The sequence below is a fragment of the Medicago truncatula genome, chromosome 3, assembly GCF_003473485.1.
Source record: "Medicago truncatula cultivar Jemalong A17 chromosome 3, MtrunA17r5.0-ANR, whole genome shotgun sequence".
NCBI classification, from domain to species: Eukaryota; Viridiplantae; Streptophyta; class Magnoliopsida; order Fabales; family Fabaceae; genus Medicago; species Medicago truncatula.
The window spans coordinates 53,483,519-53,494,912 of NC_053044.1; positions in this window are offsets into that span (position 1 = coordinate 53,483,519).

The window sequence follows — 11,394 nt, forward strand, 5'->3', positions numbered from 1 at the left end:
TATCTGCCCATAGAAATGTTATGTGATTGTACTTTACCCATTTTTTGCATAACGGTGCTAAAACTAAATTTAGAAATGTATAGTGATTTATGGATTAGATGAAGGGTTAAGATCTTAATTAAATTAAATGTACATTGTTTTAAGACAACTGGTTTGTTAACTGTCTGGGCAACAATTTATTTCTTTGCTGAATTTATTCGCTGTGGCATGAATCACCCATTCATTGCTTTACATAAATATACATGCATATAATTAATGCACTCGTTTATTGTGTTTGCCAATTCAATTTTAGTTAAGTTAGATTAATTTTCACATTGGCGACAAATCACAGTTACTTTGTTACTACTTCTTTCTAGAAATAGAAAATTTGTAAAACAAAGCACTCGTTTTGCATTAAAGAAAACATTTTTTATCGTAATTTGATTGAATATAGACATCAGAAATTTGTTTTTTTTTTTAACAAGCCAAAATGACATATATATTAAAAACAAAAAGTCTTGCTCTCAAGCACAAGACGTGCAATAAGAAGCAAAACCAAGTCACAACAAAATTACAACCTGTTTGTAACTAAAAAAGAGAAGCGAGAAAAAAACCTCAGCTTATCCCTAAACAAGCAAGAGGATTTTGCCACCATAAATGATAACCAAAAGGAAAGCACACATTTTTAACTTTCAACCAACGAAGAGAATACAACTTAACTTTTTCTAAAAGCTGCACCATCGTATTAGCTTTGTCTGCAAATTTTTGTTACTCCCTTCATTCCTTATTAGATGACATGTAATGTACATTTTTTATTCTTTTACCGTATTTTTATATTAATATACAAAGATAAATAATACATCATATAAGATGTTGGATTCGTCTCAATGAATATTTTAAAAATATTAAATTTTCATAATTTTTTTAAATATATAATTAAAGATATTAAAGATAAAAAAAATATGTATTGATATATGTGTGAGAATCAACTAAGTCATCTAATAAAGGACGGAGTAGTAATTTTTTTAAGAAAGAGATTTGTTAATAATATTATATAAAAAATGCTAACGAGTGTCCTTAAATAAAGTACAATCAAATAACAAGTCTTTTGGTAAAAATAGAGTCTTTTGCAACAGTTTTTTTTTTGTTTTTGAAGGAGAGTCTTTTGCAACAGTTGTATTGTTTTTCAGTTTTATCTTTAATGAATCTTCCTTCCAAAAATAAAGTTTATCATAAATAGAGATAATTGATTAATTTATTTAGTATTTATTTAATTTTCTGACTAATTATATTATTTGTTCTCAATTAAAAATATATAATAAGTAAAATTATTTGGAAACTTCTATGGTACACTCATAAACTAAGGTGTATCGGTACTCCTGCTTCCTAAATTTATACATTAACAATCAATTTTATGAAATAAATAGTTATTTTTCCGCATTTATATCTCAGAAAAATATCATTTCATAAGAAAAACACATCACTCATTATTTATAAGAATCATAATAAATTTTTTTACATATTATCGTATAAAATAATCAAAGTTCTCTATTATGAGCGATAAAAATTCAAAAAAATCAATTTTAATTCGTTGATGCTTTTGGTGAATAAGATTTTAATCATTATAATTATAAATGATAAAAAATAATATTTTTCTTCAAAAAATAACTCATTTAACTATAAATTTAAGGGTTTGGTATACCTGTACACTCAAATATGTTGGGTGTACGGTAGAATTTGCCAAATTATTTTGATAAAAAATAATAATTCGGTTGAAAAGTAAAAAGAGTCTCATAAAAAGTGACAAAGATTTTTTTTAAATAATCATGTATTTCACATAAGGGGAGTATAATTTATTAATTTCTTTCCCAAACTATGTGTTGAGTTTTAGAGAAATTTTGTGTGCATGTAAAAATTTTGCTATGCTCCAACCATGCGTGATTTTGTTGTATGGACTGAAAACTAAACTATAAATGAAGGAAAAAAAAAACTTTTTAATGAATAATGAGGTAATTCTTCATTAAAACTAAAAGGTCTCTATTTTGTAAATCCAAAAATATATTTAATCAAAAACAACTAGTGATATTTTTTTTCACTATTTAGATGTAAGTAAGATCAAGACTACACGGTGGTGATGTATTGAGAAAATATCACATGTATGATGTAAATTAAGGAGTATTTTAACATGGACAATTTTAAAAGTCCCAAAGTGGACTCCTATTTTTTTTAACAAAATAAGAAATTTTATAATACAAAAAGAGAATAATATGTGATGTAATAAAATTTATAAAAGTCTACCTTTGGGAATCTAAATTCAATTATAGAATTATTGAGTAAATAAGTGATTAAAGTTTTTTTTTAGGAAATAATTGATGAAAGTTTCTTTGAAAGAATAAGCGATTAAAGTTTTTTTTTAGGGAAATAACCGATTAAAGTTGTCGTTTAAAAAAGCACTAGCATATGGTAAATACTATTACTAGTGTAAGCTCTTTTAACATACTCTCGGATTTGAGAATAAACTCGCACCCCTGTTTTTTTTTTTTTTGTTAAAGCAAAAGTTTTCTTAGGCAAAAATGTTAGTAAAGCAAAAGTTGAACAATCCCAACTACGAAAAGTGAATGTGATTGAGTTCGGGAATGGAAAAAATGATGACTGTGATAAAAGAAGCCGTTTAATTTTTCCTAATAATACTACTTTTTCTTTTTAAAGGAAAATAGTAAAAAAAAATTGTGATTAGCTTTTTTCCCCGGTAAATAAATACTTACTGTAAAGGAATTAACACATACACGACATGTGTGGTTGTTTTAGGTGGCAACAAGGAAAGCATTGAATGGAAGGTAAAAAAACCAGACAGAGATGAGAGAGAGATAAAAGAGTTTGAAAGGGTTTGCACAGAGTGAGTGAGTGATCACAAAACGACAAACAAAGGACTGTGATGATTGAATTAGAACTGACAATGGGTCACGGTCCTGGTCAGTTGACCGAGCCAACTGGGCCCACACAACTCCTTCTTTCACGCAATAGAAGAGATGCTCCAAAATAGAAAATAAACTCATTCACTTATGCACCATCTGCTGCATTATTTTAAATTCTGTGTCCTACCTCCTACCTAAGACAAAACCTAGAAAATACATTAAAAATATAAAGATTTTTTTTATAGAAATAGTAACATTTATTTTGACCAGGTTTCAAAATAAAACATATTTCCAAGTTGGTTTATTGTAATATGTTTCAGATTGAAATAGTTCCAAAAAATTAAATTGAATTGAAAGTTAGATTGAGGATTTACAATATGAGCCAATGAATTTTCTAGAGGAGCTTAGGTGGATTTATGCTTTGTTTGTTTGAATTATAAATAAACGTGAAAGGAAGTAAAGTAAACTAGAAAAAAATGTTAAAAGGAAATGAAAGATCTATAATCAGTAAATGATATATAAAAAAATTATGTTTTTTTTTACAAAAATAAATATTTTCATGTTAAAAATGTATATTATAGCGAACTTTAGTGTTTTACAAAATGAGGCTCGTTGAGGGTGGTTGATTCTTCTGCTCACACTCATCGTAACTTATTTAAATCTAAAATTTTATAGTTGGTATGTTTTAAAGTAAGAGAAGTGCAAGGCACAAACGCTCGCACACTTGCCTCTCAACGTACACTACCATGAGACACGATGTCATAATTTTTTTTCATAAACTATACTAAATCCTTCACTAGAACGGTGCTATTGTTGTTTTCGTATCAATGCACCACCTTTGTCAGCACTAAAGTGCTTTCGGTGATGCAGCGGTTGTGAGGTTTCTTTGTCAAACCTCCACCCCCTAAAGAACCTCTATCTCACAAACCACCGAATTTGAAGAAGCAACCTCACAACCGCCGTATCATTGAAAACACCATCAATGCCGACAAAGACAACATAATTACACTGTCGTCATTGTAACAAATTTAACACAATTTATGAACCAACAGCCAATGCTAAAGAAAATAAAATCAGCTACTATGGATAATTTGTGCAGGGACCGGGATTCGAATTTTAGATTCTCCATTTCTCCACACATAATATGAAAAAAAAATCAATAAAAAAGCAAGCAAATTTGTTAAACCAGTTGACACAAGTAAAGGTTTGAAAAAATTGATGAAGTGGCGTCTTCTTGTTGAGAGGGGAGTGTGAGAGCGCTTTTGTTTCTTATATAAAAATAATAATAATATACTGTTTTTGTATTAATTTTACATATTTTAATGTTGCCATCTATGATCTCTTTTCTAATTGGGGGAGAATTCTTGTTGGTTTGGGTTCACCTAAATGAACATTTCTCATAAGAAAAACATCAAACAATCAATGACCAAATTTTGGGCAATTCTACGAATCTATAGGATTTTGAGTGTTTTTTACGAAGTAAGAAAATGATGCCTCAGTAGTTATTTGAATAATATTCTCCTTGTATTTTTATTTTACAGTAAGTAATACATTCATATATTCATTGTTTCTTCATGTGCTAAGTTTCTATTGAGTAATTGCTCTCCAAAAGTAAGCACACTCTTCCTTCAAAAAAAAAAAAAGTAAGCACACTCCATTATTTTCTTTATTTTAAAATAAGTGTCACTTTAATGAAAAATATTGTTTCAAAAGTGAATCTCATTTTTAGTTTCTAATCTAATAATAATTTTTTGTTTTTTAATTGTATCATTTAATTAATACCACATACTATCCTCAAAGTATTACTTTTACTTCAGTAAAAAATAAACTAATAATTAACGATTATCTTACTTTTAATCAATGCATATTTTAATATATGTATAAAAACCTTAAATTATACTTCATTTTAAAATACATAAAGTATTATTTATAAACCGTGTATTCTTATACACTTTGCTAGTAAAACTTAGTTTAAAAATGGCTTAATTGCACTTTTAGACCTCTATCTTTCCAAAAGTTACGGTTATGGATCCCTAAAAAAAAAATTGACACGTGGCACCTCACTTAGGGTGCCACGTCAGCGTTGACCGAGTCAACAATGGACCGGGGGTCCAAAACTGCCAAAGAATCAAAACATAGGGGGCTGTTTTGTATTTAAATTAGTTAGGGGTCCATAACCGCAACCTTTGAAAAGATAGGGGTCCAAAAGTGCAATTAAGCCTTAAAAAATTGATGTATACATGATAAATTCTTAACCATATATGTTCACTTTTGAATTGTGATTTTTGCTTATGTGTGACCATCTCCAATGGTTTTCCCTTTTAACACCATTCAACATCCACTTTTTTAATTTCCAACATTCTACATCATTTTTTCTCTCTTATTCAACACTCATTCAACTTTTACTCTCTCCAATGATTTTTCATTCAACACTATACCCCACCACTTTTTATTTCTTATTCTTATTTAATTTTTGTTTTTATAATTACATAAAATTATCGATTATAATTAAATTAAAAAAATACAATTACCTATTTATTTTTTAGTTTTTTTTGGAAAAACAAAATTTTGCAAAATAATTTATTTTTATTTTCTTAATTTAAAATACAATACAACAAATTAAGCACGCGGCACACAAAAAATTTAAAATGCAATACAACAAACTAAGCATACAACACACAAGTAACACCTCGGATCTAGCACGCACATGATTTGAAAAAGCTAGTAACACCTCGGTCGAGTATGGTTGCGGTGTGCTAGATCCACTTCCCCCAGGTTGCTCAAAATCGGTCCAACGTTGAGCATATGTATCTCGTTCATCCTCAACAGTCATATTATGTAATATGATGCATGACCTCATGATGATTCCTTACTTTTCTTACTCTTAGGAGTTGAATCTTCTGGACTTGGAGTGACTTCATTAGCAACTGTCATGCAACCAAGAGTTATTTGTGTTAAAAATTCAGGATATTGAGATGCACCAACACTGGAAAAAATTTCATTCTCCATTGGCATATAACCATTAAACGGGGGTGTTTGAGATGGATATCTCATCATAGATCCATAATATGCATGAAAATTTGGAAAGAGGATGACTGGTTGAAATTTGGTGTAAAATCAAAATTAGGTATGTTTTGAGGACGTTGGTTGAAAAATTGATTTGAATTTGGATATTGTTGGGATTTTCGTAGTTAAATGGGTAGTTAGAATAATTTTGGGTGTTGAAATGGTTATTATTGGGATCCATTTAACTAAAAATAAGATTAAAACTTCACTTAGTTTGCTAATAGAAAAGATAATAATAAGATGAAGATAGTGAAAAACTTGATTTTTTTTTTTCTGTGTCCAAATCAAATGAACCAAGTCTCTATTTATAGAGAATTTTTTTTTTTAAAATTAATTTACAACGAAATAATTGAGGTCCAATTATTAAAATGATAAGAATATGGACAACCAATCAAAACTATGCACGTGTCCCTATCTATCCAGATTTTGTTTTCTCTCTCCGTCCTCTGCAGCCTCACGCGCTGCTGTTCGCGCGTGTGCTGCACACGCCATTTCTGGCCAACCGGAGCCTGCCACTTGTTCCTCTATGTCAAATTAAACATTGTTGAAACCTTTCAACCTCTCTTTCATCCACATCATCATTAAACATCACCATTGGAGCATTTCACTTGTTGAACGTTGCTTTCAACATGCCCATTAAACACCATTGGACATGGTCTACTACTAGTATTAATTCATCCGTCCCGCAATAGATGACTCGTTTAAAAAGGGACAATTTTGACCTAACTTACTTTGACCATGTTTTTATACTAATATACAAAGATAAATAATACTCCCTCCGTCTCACAATATTAGACTTTTAAGGTTTGTGCATGATTATTAAGAAAATGAATAATTATGTTGATTTCAATAATAAAATTAGTAGCATTTACCAAAACACCGTTGTTAATTGTAGTTAGTTGAAGGCTCCGTTTTCGGTAGGAGACCTGAATAGGTCACCTACCGTAGGAGACATGGCTATTTTTTATTTTTTTTTGGCAAAATAAATATGAACCATTGGATAAAAGTAAATTAACTTTGGATCAAAATGCTTACTATATACCTCCCACACCGAATTACTTTCTTTTATTCTAAATTACTTTTCTCTTTACTTCTAAATTACTCTTCTCTTTTATTCTAAAAAAAAAAAAACAGTCATGTCTCCATCATTATCATCGTCGTCCATAACATCATCATGGTTAGACTTAGAGACATAATCTCGGCGCCGTTTATGGTAGGAGACTTGAATAGATCTCCCACGGGAGGAGACATTAAAAAAGATTGATTTTTTTTTTTAATAACAAAAATGACATGTGTTGCGGTTAGATTGACGAAGAACACTGATCTTACCATAATCCTTCTACACTATATTTTTTTTTTCATTTGGTAGATCTAAGAGAGAGACGTGTACTGTAGCAACTCCATTGTTGTTGCTGCACTTTCTGTTGATTGCTATACCTCCAACACAAATCGTCGTTTTTTTTTCAACACCAACACATCTTTTTTTGTTCTTTTTATTCTATTTTCATTCGTAATTTTTCATTGACCAGTTTGTGTTCACATCTGAACTTAAACACCATCCCTCTCCAGATATGAGTTATGTGAGATTTTCCATTCCGATTTTGATTGTTTTGTTGTGTAACATTTGGTCTGGCGACGGATTTAATCACTTTCATATGAGTTTAGTGATGAATATGTGAACTTTGGGTTGAATGAATTGAATAATTGAGAAATCATTATTTTATGCAATTTCGTTTTCAGGTGAATTAGATTAAATGAAATTTGAGTTTAATGAATGTTGTTTTCTGCAACTTTGGGTTGAATGGATTGGATTAAGATTTCCAAAAATTCGTCGTTGTTGTTGTGATTTTCCGGCGCATTGTCGTTGTGATTTTCCGGCGGCGGTGCATCGCGTTGTTGTTGTTGTTGGGCCAGGAAGAGATATGGAGAGGGAAAGAGAATGATGGAACATAGTGTGAAAATAATCTAATGTTTAAAGAGTATGATAATATTATGGTCTTCTAAAGTTTTCAAGCACATCCAATAGTTGACATCAATTTTGTAAAAAAAAAAAAAGTCAAGTCACCTACGGTAGGAGACCCATTGAGGTCATGTACCGTAGCCTGAGCCTTAGTTGAATAGTTAAGTTTGATGAAATTCAATAAATAAAGGTATAATAGCGGAAAAAATAATAAATGCTACATTAATATTGTAAAGTGACGGATGGAGTATCATATAAGACGTCGTTAGATTCGTCTCAATAAATATTTAAGTTCACAATTATACTTTGACATGGATAATAAGGTTAACGAGGTATTATGAGAGGGAGGAGTATAGCCTTTGTAACTTTTAACAATAGTACTCCTTGTCGTTTTGCGAGACTCTGCTTTTCATGATTTATATATATGTATATCAGTAAGCTTTTCATGAGTTTTAGTACTCAAAAAAGGAAGAAACAGAGCAAATACGAATAGAGACCTGGCACGTGTGCTTCTTATCGACCATCTCTATGCAATCCAACGGTTCTACCGTTAAGATTCTTTTTAGAATGATGTACCCTTTATTTATTTTTTCCTCTTTTTACTCCATACTCGTCTTTTATGATTTTTTTTTCTTATAAAAAAGAAGGTAACTTTGTTATGACAAATTTCTCTAAAGACAAACGAACATAGTTCTCTTAGCTACACTGGTCTATTTTTGGATTAATCACCGTATTTTTTATTTTTATCTTTTTGTGTTGAATATTGGTTGATTAATGATAATAATTAATTTTGTTTTTGTCAACAAAAAATTATTGGTAACAAGTGGACATTAGTTAAAGATTCAAAAAAGGAAATAATTGATAAATTTTATGTTAAAAAAAATTATTTTTTAATGTTTTAATGTGTTGAATACACAACTTTTAAGATAAACCTTCAACTTTAAGTATTCGTGAGCTTAGCTCAGTTGGTATGGACAATGCATAATGTATGCAAGGTTCGGGGTTCAAACTCCAGCCACCACTAAAAAAAAACTTTCACTTTAAACTTCGAATCAAGTGCCCCAAGGAAACTTGCTAGCATTTGCCAAAAAAGAATAATACATTTTTTCAACAAATGACAAATATCATATCCAATTTAAAATATCAAATTTAGAATGATGTTTCTGATTTGAATTCGAGTGAAAATATTCAGTTTAATAATATCAATGTTTTATTAGTAGTTAAAAGATAAAATTATACAATTCATTCATTAACTTAGTTTTAGGTAACATTTCATCGTTTTTTATTTAATATTTATGTTATAATTAGGTAATATTTTCATCTTTTATCTTTTTTATTTTCAATTTAGACCTTTATATTATAAAATGTCAACATTATTATCTTTTTTAATCAAAACAACATAAATAAATATCTTAAAAAAACTTATAAAAAATTCATCATATTCATAAAGAAACTCAGATATTTATCATACAAATGTAGAAACTCAAATTTCAAGGAAAAACCCCATAAAAAATAATAACATAAATGAAAGTGTTATTTGATTATAACATAAATGATGAATTCGAAAAAAAAATAAATAAACAACGAAAGTAATACCTAAAAAAAAGTTAAACAACAAATTGTGTAATTAGAAAAAATTAAGATGTATATTCAATAAATGAATAACGTTAACAACTCTTTAAAAAGAACATTGTTAACAACATACTATATTTTTACACATTCTCTTTTTATTACTCCTTCTGTTTTAAAATAAGTGTCGTTTTAGGTGTTTACACACATATTAAGAAATGCAATGATTAAAAGAAGAGAATGATTATTTTACCAAATTATCCTTATTAAATATTGCTTAGTTTTAAAAGTAATACTTTAGAAGTAGTGTGCAGAGTATTAATTGGAGGGTACAATTGAAAAGAAAAAGTTATTATTGCATTGAAAACTGAAAGTGACATTCATTTTAAAACAATTTTTTTTTGCTAAAGCGACACTCATTTTAAAACGGAGAGAGTAGTAGTTAAAATTCATAAGAATCTAATAAATTCATATAGGACCTGCATGATTTCACAAAATCCATATAAATTTTAAAAAATAAAAAATTGTATTAAAAATTATGTGTTATTAACACTTCTCTTAAAAGAATGATCTCAATGACAATACAATAAAAATTTAGTGTTCAATGAACAATGGATTAATCCAATCCAAGTGACTAGAGATTTGCATATCTAACCTTAAACATGTAGTGATGATAGTTCGATCTCTAACTCTTTGTGTTCTATCACCATAGTATCATTAATCGATAGGAACATAGTAACTTAAAAAAAGAACTGTGTTAAAAACATTATACTTTAAGAACATAAATTAAATACATCAATTTGAAGCTTTATTTTTACCCATCACTTAATTATTATATTTTTTAATGATATCTTACTAATAATTAATCACTCCAGCACATAACATCTAAAAATTACTAAATGGTTATACAATAATGCTACACCATTCCATTTCAAAAATATTTATCTGTTGAATCATAATTATCTTATTTGTGACTTTTTCCTATTTTTAATGGTGGAGCCCGCACTTAAAAGACCACAGAGTTTGGTGTTTGATATAGACACTCCTTTTTTCCTTTTAAAAAAAAAAGATACTCCTTTTTTTTTTGCTTTTCATTCTAAATAAAAGTCTCCATTAATTACAATTCCATTAAAGATGCTGTTAGCAATTGTTTATATAATGGAGTAGTAGTACTTGTTAAAAATTTAAAAATTGAAAATTTTGTTTTAAAAGAAGCATTTATAATGTAACAAAAAAAAGCATTTATAAACTTTAAAACTATTGATTACTAAGTTCCAATGAATTATGACTATATTAGATGTCTTGACAAGTGCTTTCCAAGAACTTATTAGATTTTTCTATTTATTGACATTTACCTTAAAAAGATACTGCATTCTCTATAACAAAATACAAATATCAATACACTAACCAAAAAAATCAAATGAATTAGATCTAAAATTTTGAGATGCGGACACACAATCAAACATGAGAGCTATTGTTCTAAATTCTGATGAGAGGGAAAACTTTGAGGTCAAGTCACAGCCCGTGGTGTGCGCAAATATTTAAGCTAGATCTAAAATGTGTGATTTCTCATAAATACTTTTATTAAAGAATTACTTTCATTTTAAACTTCTTAATTAGACGTTTAACCACTCCGTATCTTTTTGTTTTCAAATGCACGTATCCGTATCATCTAACTCGATAAATTCTTACTTGCTGCTGCAGTTTCTATATTGACCAGCTTTTGTATACATTCTGTCCGTCTTAATATTAAAATATCAATGTGTTGGGAATTTACCAGACACTTTCGGTGGAGGCACAAAATAAACAATACTTCAACTAATCTATTATTATCAAGTACCACTATCAATTAATTTAAAATGCAAAGGTAATTTTGAGGGCTGTTTGATTAGTGTTCTTCAAAAC